The sequence below is a fragment of the Apteryx mantelli genome, chromosome 5, assembly GCF_036417845.1.
Source record: "Apteryx mantelli isolate bAptMan1 chromosome 5, bAptMan1.hap1, whole genome shotgun sequence".
Taxonomy (NCBI): domain Eukaryota; kingdom Metazoa; phylum Chordata; class Aves; order Apterygiformes; family Apterygidae; genus Apteryx; species Apteryx mantelli.
The window spans coordinates 13,531,045-13,546,356 of record NC_089982.1 but is presented as its reverse complement, the minus strand read 5'-3'; the positions used below and the strand labels follow the sequence as shown (position 1 = coordinate 13,546,356).

Genomic DNA, 15,312 nt, shown 5'->3' with positions numbered 1-15,312 from the left:
TCACTGAAATTTCCCATATACACAAGCAATAACACCTTAAAATGTCTTTGCATAGTGCAAATAACAAGTCACAATGCAGAAAAGAATCACACCTCAAAAAAACAAACAAACGAACCCCACAATAATGGAAATTCATTCTTACGTTGAGAGCCATCAGCATCCCAACGTGCTGATGTGCCACCTTTGATGTTCCTTTGATGCTCTTTTCTAGTCTTATCTAAGAGAATGAATAAATTCCCTATCTCAATCTCAAAGATTATTTTTTTTCATTTTTTCCCTTTGTTATATATGATTTCCTTAACCCAAAATGCAGTATTTCCCCTGTTTTGTCTACTGCTTCTCCTAACTCATTTCTGGATTCGTTGGTTAAGGATCAGTAACAACAATCTTTCCTCTGAATGTTTCTTCTTTCAGGCACAGAAGCAGCATTAATTCACCTGACATTCTGGTGGGGGGGGGGGGGAAGAAGAAAAAGAAAACAGACAACAGTTTAACCTTTCTTATTACTCTGGATTACTTTGCCAAAACTGACAAAAAAGCCTACACCAATCTGTGAGCGAGCCACTCTGCTTAATTTTGCTTCATAAACACTAAAAACATCTTCTACTCAGAAAATGAAAACTTTCAGAAATATTTGGTTACTGTTCCTCAACTGCAGAGGAACCAACTTACTCATTGGTTGAGTCTACACTCTGGATTATACCATACGTGAGCAAAACTAAAGCTAAGAACAACAGAGTAAGGTGAAAGTGTTCCTCCCATCAGCAGTACTGCAAAGGATTAATCACTCTCAAAGACTTAAATGCTTTAAGATCTAAGAAATATTCCTGTCCTACCCGTTTGGCACTGCCTACAAGAAACTTGACTGTCCTCCATTAACAACCAGAACATCAAAGAAACAAGCTGGCACAGATAAATCAGCACAGTCAGCTTCACCTTCATGGAGCCCGCTCTGGTTTGCGTACCAACAACAGGATTTGTATGCTTTGACACACAAATAGCTTAGACATTTTCTCCTGCATCCAAGAGCATGTAGGTGGGAAAACTCCACCATCTATAATGACGCTGTCATCTCAGTTGTTACTAATGCATTAAATACTGTGAAATGTTCAGTTTGCTGTTTCACCAGATACTGGGTTTTCTAAGGAAAGCCAAAATAGCAGAAGTAAAAACATGTTTTTTCCCTTCCTCATCGCATCAGAAACACGTGACAGAGTGATTTGTTTGTTGTGCTACCACGATCCAAAGGAAGCGTCCAGAACAAACAGCCTCGTAGCCTCCCCCCTAGGGCTGGGGGACCCTGAGCTCTGGTAGAAGCTGGGAGCCTCCGGAACCCGCTTGCTCTTTATTCGCCAGCTCCTCCCTGGCCCAGGGCCTTTCTCAGCCTCTCCCCGCACCTACTGCATGCCCGAGCACCGCATGAGTGAACGCGTTGATACCCATTGAGACATACTAACGCTGAAAACATACAAACACACGTTTAAACGCTGAAGTAAACGGGCTAAATAGGCCACAATTTGTGCATATAACTCTGTATACATACATACACATATACATATAAAAGATAGATAGATAGATTCACTGTGTGTTTGCAATACACACGTTCTAGCCTCAGGACCTTACTGGGGTCAATCACTCTCATATAAAGCTGTTGTAAAATTCAGTACAATCAACAGCTTCCCAAGACAGCACGTAGCAGCTGTAAACAGAAAAACAGTTTGAATGATATCGCCAGATCTCACAAACGGTGCCTCAGCTACGCAGCTCCAGCAATGCTCTTCTAAAGCAGATATCCACCGATAGACAAAGTATTTAAATAATGAGGTCCATTCACAATAATTTTGTCCAGGAACTGAAGACCAGGTCAAAAGCATCTATGTAACATCTTTATATATTCCCACCAATTAGTCAGACCTCATTTAATTTAGAGGAAAAAGGAAATTTCTTAACTGACAACTACATTACCTATCCACAAAGTCATCTAATAAAGATATTAAAACATCTTAATAAACGTATTAAACATTTAAAATAAATAAATCAATCTTTCTTTAGCAGGATGCTTTGACTAATATTCAAATATTAATCTAGCATTCCTCTAGAATTGTTTCACCTCAAAGCTATTTTTAAATGCTAAAATTTCTTATGAAGAGTAGTACTAGGCATGGTGTTTGGTTATATTATGACAGCATTTTAACTTAAAACAAAAAAGAGATGATTAAAATATACATTTTTTTAATATATATTATATATATATTATATATATAAAGGAGGGCAGCATTCTACTCTAGAAATAGCCCTTGTTCATGAATGTATTTATGTACTGAGAAGTGATTTACCTACGCTTATGAAGATCAAGTAACACAGATAGGATTACCCTCTCCTGCACAGTTAGACTACAAATAAAGGGCAAAAAAAATTTTTTTTAATTTGGTAAGATTTCGGATACATGCCACAATCATTTACGACAAAATGTAACCAGTATTTTTAAAGAGGGGGAAAAGGAACAATTAGAAAAGATTTAGTCACGATCACTCACAAGAAGTTTATGTTATCAAAGAAAGTCAAAGCAAGCATGGAAGTAACCAGAATTACAGTAACACAGCCTTTGTTTCATAGGCAGCTAAATTCTTTTTTTTGCACTTTTTTCTACATGGATAAGTGTTCTCTAAGCACTGATCTGACTAAATGACAAATTCCTTAGTAATCTATAATAAACACTTTAAGAAAGAATTTTTTCTCCATCATTTTAAGTGAATTTTGTATACAACTTCCATCAAGCACTTATGAAAGACTATTTTGATTACAGGATGAGAAATAACGAACATCATGCAATGTGTAAGCTAGTGATAAGAACTGGGTAGAAATAAAGACCATTGTATTCCCTTCATCTGTCATTGATCTCGGATGAGTAATTTAATTTATCTCTACTACTATTTACCCACCTGTAATAATATTTGTCTACTTTATATTCACAAAGTTTCTTTCATCTAACTCTTACTTTTGGAAATTTCTTCCATGTTTTGCTTCACAATATTTGCAGACTCCTCTTACAACCCATTTCCTCACCAAGGCCTATAAACTCCTAAAACTTCCAAAGCACTATAAAAATCCTGGTAAAAAGGATTTTTTTATTCTACTCAAATGGAAAATTTAAACAATGCCAAACCATTTCCATTGTTAAAACATCCTCAAAACCGGCTTAGGATTAGGATGGCATTCAGCAAGTCACTTAAATGCTTTTCTGAACTGTAGCACCTTAGCTACAAACATGAGAGAGCAGGGACCTTCTCCATATTTCTAACCTTCTTTTACTTATGTATGTCAAGCAGCAGTTCAATCCAATTACATGCCATGGTACCTATCATGTTAAAATAGCATTATTTAATGACAATTTCAGTTAATGTCATCATACCTATGATGCACATGAATTTGAGGCTTCAATCCTCAAATGGGGATAAATAAGATGCAAAATGTGATGTAATTTGCAAAGAATAATGTTCACACAGCATCTCACACTGCCAACCTCAAAGCAGAGCATGTTGGACACCTACTAGCCTGTGAAGCACTCCCTCTTCTGAGACCAAGGCTTATTTTTATTTCACTGCTATAGTATATTCTGAAGAATAAGAATAACGTTTCCTGCCTTACAGCTAGTATATGTCTTAATTTATTTTGGAACAGGTCGGAGGTGAAATAATCACCTGTTTTACTAGCTAAACTTCCATTTTCAACTCTAGGTGATGCATTCTTTTACAAACACACAACGTCCATGATAATAGGAACATGCATGTGCTTACGATCAAACCTTCTTGCAGATATGCCTTTCCCACTAATAGGGTTGGCACACCCACACAGCCAAAATAAAAACAAGCTGACACTAGTGGACAGACCAACCTGTTCTGAGCAAAGAGCACAGGATAAAAACCTCATATTGGAAAGCCTTGTGTGGAGGACAGTTTTATGGATCTTTATACCCCCATAACCTTGTTCTTCCCTTACAGTCAGAAATGGAACATTAGGTGGCAGAAGCTGGCACAGTATTACCCGTCTCTAACAGAGCAACATAGATTTATATCTGACCTCCTGCTCTTCACTTTTCCCTGTTCAAAGTTTTAATTATCACTCCCATGTTCATGATTTGCAAAATTCATTCCTTCTCTGTCTTCCGTGCTTGTACATTATTTTCCCACGTTTACAGCTCAAGCATAAATTTTATAAACATTCTGCCGCGCGACAGCCACAATAAGCAAGAATAACATTGCAGTATGTATAGTAGGGTTAGAAGGAGCATGGGATCGGGTTTTCATCTGCTAGCACTATACTAGCTGGAAAAAAATGAATCCGAAGAAACTGAACTGAAAGAATAAGTAGTTATTTTAATCCCATTCGTTAGTGCTTTCTAAATTAGAACAAGTTATGCAAAAAAATGCTCAGTCTTACTGCAAAATATACTGATCATTCTTTTAGTTGCACTGCACACAATCCAAGTAATTAAATTCTCCCTGTTTTTAAAAATATAGTATATTACAATTTTTCTGTTGCAAAATAATCGTAAAGCAAGCATTGCCCTGAGTTACTGTTGAGCCTGGATCTTTATCATCTTCCCATTCCTTAAGCTAATAATTGTCTCTAACACATTAATAATGTGTATTAAAGACTCCAAGATGCTTAAATGGTTTGCAGCGATACTTTAAAAGCATTCCTCCTAGATCAAACTATCTTTCCAGAGTTCATAACATCATTTTCAGATCTTTTGGGAGACAATGTGTATCACATTCATTGGATTTGGAGCTTTCCAGATTCATTTTCTGTGCACACATAATCAGAGAACTATTTACATGCATGGAGAAAACAAACGAATAACAAAAAAAGATTTTGTACTATTATCCAGTCAAATGCAGTTTCTGTACTGAAAAGCATTTAAATAAATAAATGACATCTGTAAGCAGTGTTTGTGTGCGGTAAAAAAAATTTGTAAGCTATTTCATACTCACAAATGCAAATATTAAAGAAACACCACTCTCTCTCCTATTCTTTATCCTCCAAAACTAAACCAAACCCCACATTCAGCATTTGTCTTTTAAATCCGTTCACGAGATGGGACTAAACATAATGAAAAAAGATACCTTTCCAAAAACACACTGAAGGATGTCACTTCCAAGAGATCTTATGCGCGATGGACCACTACCGGCATAGTTACAGTGCAGTACAGCACCACATTTGGACACACGCTTGCAGTTTAGTACTGTAAGAGAGCGAGATGTTTGGAGACAAGACACGCTGCATTAAGGCACCGTATTGTAATCCAGTACCACAGGATGCTAACCAGTCCTCTAGAAGGAGATTTTGAGAACTGCAACCCCTTAATATAAGTGGGGTTTGTGGGATACAGTGTGGTGACACACCGGGGCCTTCCCTCCCGCTCCGAGGAAAGTAGTGACAAGGAAATCCTAGAAACGCTACGATTCCCCAAGAGCACGGCGAAGGGGCCCTCACCAGGGGTCGGTTTCTCACGAGCTGCGCTTTGGCGGCAAGCGCAATGCACGCGTGAACACATCTTCCAGCAAACTAAAATACGTACCTTCCACTTCCGTCATTACTGCCCAACAAACCACGCTCTTTATTATTCCTACCTCCCAGCTAATGGTGTGCAAAAACATGGCTCCGCACTTCAAACAAGAGGGTTTAAATCTGTTTAATAGCCTTTAAAACTTTATGCTGAACTATTAACACAGAAAGCACTTAAAGTTGTAAATTCTTACAAAGTCAAGTCCAACTGAGGCAAAATTATAAATTTTTTGACCAGTCAATTTATTTGCTGTTGTTTTTAATGACTTGGATTTTTTTAAAAGTCATATACAAAATTTGCAGTACTCTAATTCCAGGCTATCATTCTATCAATGTTTTATAGTGACTCGGTCGATCATAAGGCTGGGAGGACACAGTGCTTCTACAGTGAGAGTATAAGCAGAGTTATTACTCTTTCACTATATTAGAGGAAATAAGTGATTCTTTAGAGTATACGCAGCAAGAGAACTATGCGCAAGTCATGAAATTGCTTCACATATAAATCCCCAATAATCTAGTATTTCTACAGATTTATTAGCGCAGTATAGTCAAAGCTACGTACTTCACCCTCAACTACATTTTCAGAATAGAAATTCACAGCATGAAGTTGGAAGATAAGATGTGGTGAAAAAATGGTCTTCTTTGACTAGTGTATCACAGTTAATTTTCAAACATAGTAAATGGGAGGGAAGATTGTTATATCTTAAGAGCTTGGATAACCTTTTACAGTATTTTGGCTATGTTTCTAGCTCGGCTATAAGTTTCCCTTCCCACCTTCGGACAGACTGTTCAGTGTCTCCAATCCAACCCAACAAAACTCCAGAAAGCGTGCGTGTGCGCACCTCTGTTTAACTTGTCGGTGGTGTCTAGGAAATAAACAGGATTTACTAACGCATTATGGAATTACTGAAGCCTCTGCTTCTCAGAGACCCTCTCCTACTTCACAGGGCTTCTTAAGGGCATCCCTTGAAGAGCTAGGGTATGTGTATACCCTTCAATTCATGCAGGTTTTCTTACACACAAAACTGAATCATCAAACACCTTAAAGAAAGAAGCATGTTTAAAACATATCTACAACATGAAGAAATACCTCTAATGGTTTCAACTTTAGTATGAAGCAGTTGTTAAAAAAAAATCACAGAGGAGAGAAAATATATTAATAAAAACTAAACAAAGGAGATGTATATAGATGCAGGACAAAGGGGACCTATTTGTTTAAATCACTCTGCGTTAGATTTATTCTACTCAGCAGTTTTCCACCTTAAATTACAGCCCAACAACTTCCAGGGACATTACTGTTTAGAACGCACCAAGAACATAGTGCTCAAAACACAGTATTTACAGAGGAGATAAGCATTTGAGTGAGATTCTTCAGTTTTCATGTACTTATTCAGGTAATTATTTGGTTTATTACTCTTAAGACAGCAAAATCAGAATAGAAACTTTTTTTTTTTTTAAACAGATGGCCACTAGATCTACAGAGACAATAGTCCACTTGCCTATTATGCTAATTGATTTCATCTCTTTATGCATGAAATTAAAAATAATAGACCCCTTTAGGCCAGAGGGTTTTTTTATGACTTGAAATTTTTGAGCTGATGGCAACAAAGCACTCAACTTATAAATAAATAAAATATAATTTATAAGTAAATAAAGACTTCACAGTGACAGTCAAGAAACTTAGGTACTCTGCTTTCTCCAGTACTTCTTTATGTCATTTAATACAGAAGACAACACTGCTTTTAAACACAATACATTTAAACAAGAGAAACACGGATATATACTTTGAACACTACTTAGGGAGTGTTTAGAGTCACCTGAACTTAGTTTTTGTTGCCCAAGAACTTCTGTCTTCAGCAACAGATTTTTCTAATTGTTTTCTGTCTAACTGGGTACTTTTAAATTGTTTAATTTTCACAAGTTACTTAAAAAGATTTTAAAAGCCTCTGGAACTATTCATGTCCTTCTTGATCTGAAACATTTTATTACATTTAATAAGTAATACAATCTGATTGGTAAATCATGTCAGGAAGTGTAACAACAAAAAGTGAACTAGGCTGGTTTGAAAGCATAACTGGATGAAACATGACCAATGACAAACCATAAGCAAAAGTAACCATAATAGAATAGAATTACATCTAGTTTAGATGAAAAGCCTACTGCATCAGCATCTGGATAAGCATTAAGATTTCAAAGTTCTACAAGTAGTTGTAAAATGAAGCCATTAATTAAATCTGCAAATGATGTAACACATAGGAAGATAGTAAGTAATAGATGGATGTAAAGAAAAGAAGAAAAATGGACCTCTGCTGACAAGAATTACCAAAAAGGAGAATGAAAAAATGCTACTTAGTCCCTCTAAGGGAGATGCACTAAACTGTACATGTATGAAAGGCATTAGATTTATGTTTCTACATAAATGCAAAGTAGCACTAATAACGCTCTGAAAGGCCCAAGATTGAAAACAGAACTGCCAGCTAAAAATCAAACAACATTAAAAAAGCAACACAAAAAGAGCAAAAGCAATTCAGAAAACTGATAAGCAGGATGGTGTTCTAAAGCAGAGCCTGTTCCTTGGCTTATAGCCCTGAATACATTGTCAAGTTTCCCTACCAAATTTCAGAGTGTTTCATGAGCTGCCTAAAGGAGAAAATTTAAAATTACATTGGCAGCCCCAGCTCACCTTTAACTTCCTCAGACTGACTCATGATGACCAGTTTCTGGGGTATCTCAAGACTCACAGGAAGCCAAAGGAAGCCTGGGTACAATCAAATGAGCCTGCTCGGAGCAGAGCACAGTCTAACCCTGAAGCTACTCTTGTCATCAGAAGTTTCTCTTAGTATCGTCAGTTAATGAAGCTTCAATAGCACCTGCTGGTGCATAAGCTGCCCTATCTAGTAGGATTCCCACCGTTCACTCCATCTCTTTCTGGAAGTGGAGAGAACTATCCTGACACACGGACAGACAGAGATGCACTCTGCAGCCCCAATAACAACAAGCATGAATCAAATTTGCTGTCTTTCCATATCGCCAGTCTCCTTCAGTCAATGCTTGGCTTTGTTCTTCATGGCACACAAGTTATCAGATGTAGGTAAACAAATTGCTGTAGGATAGAAAATAATTCTAACTCTGATTTCCCAAGATTTACGTCTGTTTGCAGCGGGGTTTTGTTAGTTCTTTTTTGTTTTGTTTTAAAGCAGAAGTAAAAATGTCTTTCCTTTTATTTTATGCTAATGTTGCTGTCTCTTTTATGGTGTAACTCTGATTTTATAGGACATTACTGTCCTATGCTTCAAGAATAGCATCCAGATTCTCCACCAACCCCCTACAGTGCCTCACAAAGCTGCATATTTTATCCCATCTCACTTGCCAGTCATGTCCACCCACCGGAGACACATCATTCAGATCCAAAGATTGTAGCATTACTATGCTGATGATACTTAGATTTATTCTCCTGTTAAACATTAATGACATAGTATCCTGACATAAATTTAGAGTGCTTTTTTAGATGTACAAACCTGAAAATAACCACGAAATAAATCTGCTTTTCTGCAAACAAGTTTTATACTCTCAATATATAGTTAACCATTTCAATCTCATCTCCTCCAAATAATCAACCACAAAAACATACTTCTATCACAGAATCACAGTCTATATTTTCAGCTAGTCTTGGTAACACCCTAGATCAGTGGAAGGAAGTAACCAAAAAACTGTTTAAGAATTAACACTTCTGTCAAAATGATATGGGAGTGAACTGTATACAGTTATTTTTGAGGACTGCACTCATGTTGGTACATTAATTTTCTCATACCTTTCAATAACATAATCAGACTTCTGACAGACATTGACATATGATGGCAATATTATTTCCAAAAACTCCATTCCCCCCCCCCCAAAAAAAAAAAACAGGATAATTTTAGCAGTTAGATTAAAATTAAAACTTGAGACTTGATCACATACCCAGAGGACTAACTAGTACATTACTTACCAGGCTTCCACTACTGAGCACAGCAGGAGAGTCAGGATATGTAAAACAAGCTCAAGCTGTTCTTGGATATTGCCATTTCTAACGCTGTCAGTAGGGGACACTTAGTAAGATGATACATATTATCTATCATACAGCACATCTCACACAATTTAACAATCTGCAGCCTCAGCAAAATGGCTTGCTTGCAGTTTGCAGGCTCCACTTTCACAATATAGCTCACGTTCTCTGATCAGAATCAGTTTAAGAAAGCAGAAGTCCTTGTAAAGTTAACAGCAAACTAGGAAGAAAAGCAAAGAAAAAGAAATAGGAGGTCTCTGTCTCCACAGCATTCTGTTTTTTTCTTTATGCCCAGACAATGCTGTATCAGAGGTCAGCTTTGGAGTCACCAATTCTCCTAATGAAAAACACCACCTTATTTGGGTTAGTATTTCAAGCCAAAGGTAGACTTCTCATTATACTGGTTGTTACACTTAAGATATGTACCACTGCAAAATAACTTTGAAATACACAAATATTTTTTGCAAATATTTATGCAAATATTTTTTTCTTTCTAATAACAAACTATACTTTCCCTGAAACCAAATCCTCTACATATCTCCACATAATGCCTTCTTGAACCAAGCAAGGCAACAGAAGGTAAGGTAAGTAAGAGTGGGCTTTGCGTTTTGCAGTGCTTGTATTTTATTGGAGTGACAACTGCTTCTTCGGGTTGCTTTGTTCTTGTTCTTTTGTCTCTGTACTGGCTGCCGCAGCAATAGATCTGAAACACTGGAACACCACAAAGGCTAAGCAATAGTAGCAAGGACTAGTCAAGGATGCTGTGATCCGAGCTGGGCATGTCTGGAGACAGTGAGTCCCTCTACACTTCCAGGGGGGTGGGAGGGAGGGGAAAGCCAGATGGCTCACTTGCAAAATTAAAGGCAGTGTCCTGATATCTTTACAAAGTAATTCAAAACGTGTCTAGCTGCAATCAGAATGTACTTAATTGACATGCAACGCTGTTTTGCTGACATATAGCAGAAAGGAACTGACACATCCTTGAATCAAATTCAACAGAAGAGCAGCATGCTATAGTGCAATTCGACTGACCGATTCATAACAAACAGCAGGACTCACTGGTTACAAGCAAGCCCTGTCTTTTAGGGTTATATTTCACCTTTTCATCAAGTTGGATATTTCAGAAGCTCAACCTTGCTACGGAATAGTAGGTTATGGCAGCCTACAGGGAAAAAGGAGATACATTGCATACAGAGAATGATGAATTTGAAAACATAGAAGGCTCATGAGGTAGCTTGCTGTCCAGCTGGCCCATATTTTGCAATGCATTAATCAAAATAGCACCATCTACTACAGTAGAAGTTCATCCTATCATAATATGGTAACACAGAACAAGCCGCATAACGGTTCTAAGCCATGCTGCCATACACCTTCAGTAAAATAGCAACACAAAAAACTCAACTCTTCTCAACAACAGAATACAGTTCTCCACGCATGCTTGGAACGGGGGTTCATGCTAAATCAAGGGATGGGTGTCAAAAATGTCAATGCATCTTATCAGGGAACAGCACAAATTTACTTTTGCATATACACTGCTCTTTCTGGAGACCAGCTGAGAAAGTGCATTAAACTAAAATTTAGTTTTGCTATGAAAAGGTTTATTCATTAATGAAAAGTTCAAAAAACCCCCACACAACAACAACAAACACCATCACACCTAGGAGGTAATCTTAGTCTGAACCAGTTTGATTTATGCTCTTTCTTCTAGAAACCTATTCTGATTTTCTGCAAGAATTCTGTCTCACAGATGGGTATTAACTTGATCTAAACTCTCTACCGTGGAACGTGCTTTTGGATAAAAATTCTCCAGGTGTTAGGTAGAAATTTTGTTTTCTAACATGAGATAAAATATATATATAATATATAAATAATATATATATATAGCAGAATTTTCAAAATATAGGGCTAGGAAATACAAAATCAAAAAACACTTAGGTTTAAGCATATGAATCTCTGATAATTTTTCCAGTTCAAACAGAAGGAACAAAAAGAATTATCTTGATCCTTCCATTTCTGTATTTTCAAAACTATTGTCCTTTCCTGATTTTTTTAAGAAAAGTTACAATCTGTTCAAATCAGCTGCCACAGAAATAGCTATATTAATTCATTTGCATAACACTACCTACAAAATTCAGTATGTTGTTAATAGACAATGGTAGCAGTGTTAGACACGATCAAGTGCCATATACTAACAGCAGGCCGAATTCTAATACTGAACACACATTTCATAGTTGATGCACATAAAATTAAGAGCTATGGCATTTAAACTACGCCAATTTATAATCCACTAACAATCTCATAGTATTACTTTTAAAGCTAGGTAAAGACAGACAAGGGTTTTAAATCTACCTAAACTGTTAATAATAATTTGATTAGCTAATGGCTTCTGTATTATAAACTCCATTTTAAAATGTTTACACAAAGCCATCAAATTTGATACCTACACTAAACATATATAAACCAATAATGCAGTATCACATGTTTAAATGTTTATGCAAATATTAACAGAGATTTCCTATTATGGCCTTTCAAAGAATTCAAAGCACCACTTCAATAAATGGCAAATGGGGAAACTGAGATACAGAAAGGAAAAATGACACAGTAGATCATACAGAATATTAGCAGCAGCATGGGGTCAGAAAACAGGTCTTCTAAAATGAATTCAGAAGTTCCACTGCTAAACCATGCTGTAGTGAAAAAAAGGCGAGTGCAAAAAGATAATAAATAAATGCCAGAACATTCCTCTCAGAGCACTGAATGACATTACAGCTACACATACAGAATAAGATGACAATGACACTGAAAGAGCAAAAATACCAATATTAAGATATCAATTCATTGCTCCCTTCAGAATCATAAAATATATTACAGTATTTTATCTCCAGCAAGTACCTAATTAAAATGTAGAACTACTTATGCATTCTTCTAGAAGCTATCAATTGATTTGAGCGGTAATTTTGTGCAAACTGTAAAAGAAAATTTTCATATACATAGTGCTTAGGTACTTACATCCCAGGCATAGAACTATTTCTGTTTGTACATGCTAATTTAGACTTCTGTATCATTTGGAGATAAAGAGAAATGCTCTTGATAAGACTGAACTTCAACTGCGGTCACCCTGTGAAAATTTTTCCTCCTTCTGGATCATTTATCTTCTTTATTCATTCTTTCCTACCATAAATACACTGCTGTGCATACTTATTTTTTTTTCCTGCTGGTATTTAATGATTGATTTTTAAGCATCATACTTTTCAGAGAAAAAATTTCAATGTTTGTATTTCTCAGAAAGAAATACGTCACCATCCCTTAACAGCTGCCCATAACAGAAGGGGAATCATTCTTAAGGTATTTACACCAAGGATTACAACATCAACAACTTACTTGCAGGCTGCCAACCGCTAGTCCTTCATTAGTTGTGTCCCTGGATGGTACTCGGGCTTTTCAGCACCGTTCCCAAGGAACAGGCAGACAGCGTACTCGAAGAGGGTTTGTCGCAGCACGATACACGTTCTCCAGGCACTCTGGGCACACCAGCACATTTCTCCAAGACTTGCTGCACACCAGTGGCCCCCCTACTTATCACCAGCCACCACAAGCTTCTCACTCCGGAGGGAAGTCCTTTTCCTGCAGTGCCGCCCTACAACACCAGCTCTTGATCCTGCCTGTGTAGCACCTACATGTGTTCACACCGACAGACAAACTTGATAGACTGCGCTGCAAAGCTGAGCATCAGCTTGCCTCAATCCTTGCTTTCCTCTCACAATCCGAGGCATTTTTTTTGGCACCACAAACCTGCTGCAGTGACAAGCTGCACCAAAAGAGAAGTTCATGGGTTTCTGCATCCCACCATCCTCTTCGGGCCAGATCCATCTTTCCCTCATCTCTCTAATGCATTTAATTGGTTTAGGAGGATGTAGTCCAAATACCAAAAAATATCAAAGTAACGAATACCAAAAATAAAATGGCACTAGAGGCCAACATTAAATTTATGTCACTTGGGCCAGCCATCTGTGAAAATATCATGAAATTTCTATTCTCTCTGAGAGTCATAGCACTAAGTGGAAGCAGAGGCATATACACTTTCCATTGACTCTTCTAAGGTCTTCCAATTTACAGTATAACAAAGTACGGGTTGCTTGCCTTGAGCAGGCAGGATGTATCAGCTGACTCCAAGGGAAGAAAAGTGCATCTTTTCATCTACTGTTAGTTTACAAGAAGGTGAATTTGTATCACAGATTTTTTTTTCTATCTGCATGTTGCACAGTAAAGGTTGAATATACTCTCATTGACTCTTAAGCGTCAATGGAGACACTTAAGACATTTCATGGCATTTCCTTACAGAGATTCCACATCACCTGGACAAGTCACCCGTTAGCTGGAAGTGTGCAGTCATCAGACCTTGGATACTATTATGACCAACAACAAAAAAAATCCTTGGAAGAATGAGTCACACGTGCAACAAGGTGGTCTAAAGTTTGATTCTGCTAGTACTGTAATCTAACATCTACAGAAGGTTTGCTAAAAAAAATTCCCAGATATATTTAACTTTCCTCTTGTACCAAGATGACTAGGATATGGTATCTTGCATTCTGGTGCAAGAAAGGGTAAGACTGAGATCACATCCTAGGAAGAGTTCAGATGCATGACACAAATGCAGACACAATTTAATTCAGGAGTTACTCTGATTTCTATGTTACTGACATACAGAACAGTTTGATTAACCAATTCCCAATTCCAAACACAGAAAGCCAGCAATTACTGTTGTTATATAGGCATAAAAATATTTTCAAGTTGTACCAGTAAGTTAAACCTGTTCTCCTGTATTTAAGAAACCATCACCACATACAATCTAGTAACGGTTGACCGTATAGTTGACAAGAAAAGAAAGAATTCAACATTTGGAGACAATACACCACATAAAATCTTCTTTCCCCTGCACTTGGGTTTGCAGGATGCTAAATTAAGGATGGAGCTGGAAGACACTTCAGCTGAGTTTAGGGAATATATTTAAGGATGGGTATTTCTGAAATAATTAAGATAAATTTGCCTAAATGAAATATTGATGAATGGAGATACATTTATCTCTTGTCAGATTTATATTAATAGCATGGAGTTTTCTTAGCAAACATTAAACTACATCTTTAAGGCTTCCCTTTCAATAGCCTCAGGGTTTCTACGCTATGGTACATATGGTAACTGAACTCTTTTTAATGACCCAGTTGAAAACACAGTTAACAAAATTAGTACTTTCCCATTTATTTAAAAAGCAATTCTGTCTAACAATACTATGTGGAACTTTGAGATTCATCATTCAAGGATTTAAAACATTAACTAGACAGGCAAGAATACATACCCACGCGTACATAAACCTGAGCATGCACAGACACTCTCCATGGGCTAAACTGTTTGCACTGCATTTAAAATTTAAACCAGTTTTCATTTATTCTGTTAAATTCTCAAACTAAGGCCATGACCCTGCATTTAAAAACACAATAGATCAACAGAATTTCAGGTGAAGCTTGAGGTCAGTTCTTTACACAGGTGAGTTATTACTCCACAGCACCCGAAGTCAGTCAAAGTTTGGATGCCATAGTCTTGCTCTTAGACAAGCAGTGGCCCTCTTGCAGGAGGTCACTGTCCAGATGAGCTGCCTGAGACAACGCACTACCCAGACTGGTGAAAAGCACCACCTGCTGTGA

The 15,312-nt window shown here is 37.2% G+C and overlaps 1 protein-coding gene across 2 annotated transcripts in view; it reads right to left on the bottom strand.

Annotated features, from left to right (window-relative positions):
- Positions 1–15,312, bottom strand: part of CCSER1 (coiled-coil serine rich protein 1) — a 724,845-nt gene that overhangs the window by 223,765 nt on the left and 485,768 nt on the right. The window lies entirely within an intron of this gene.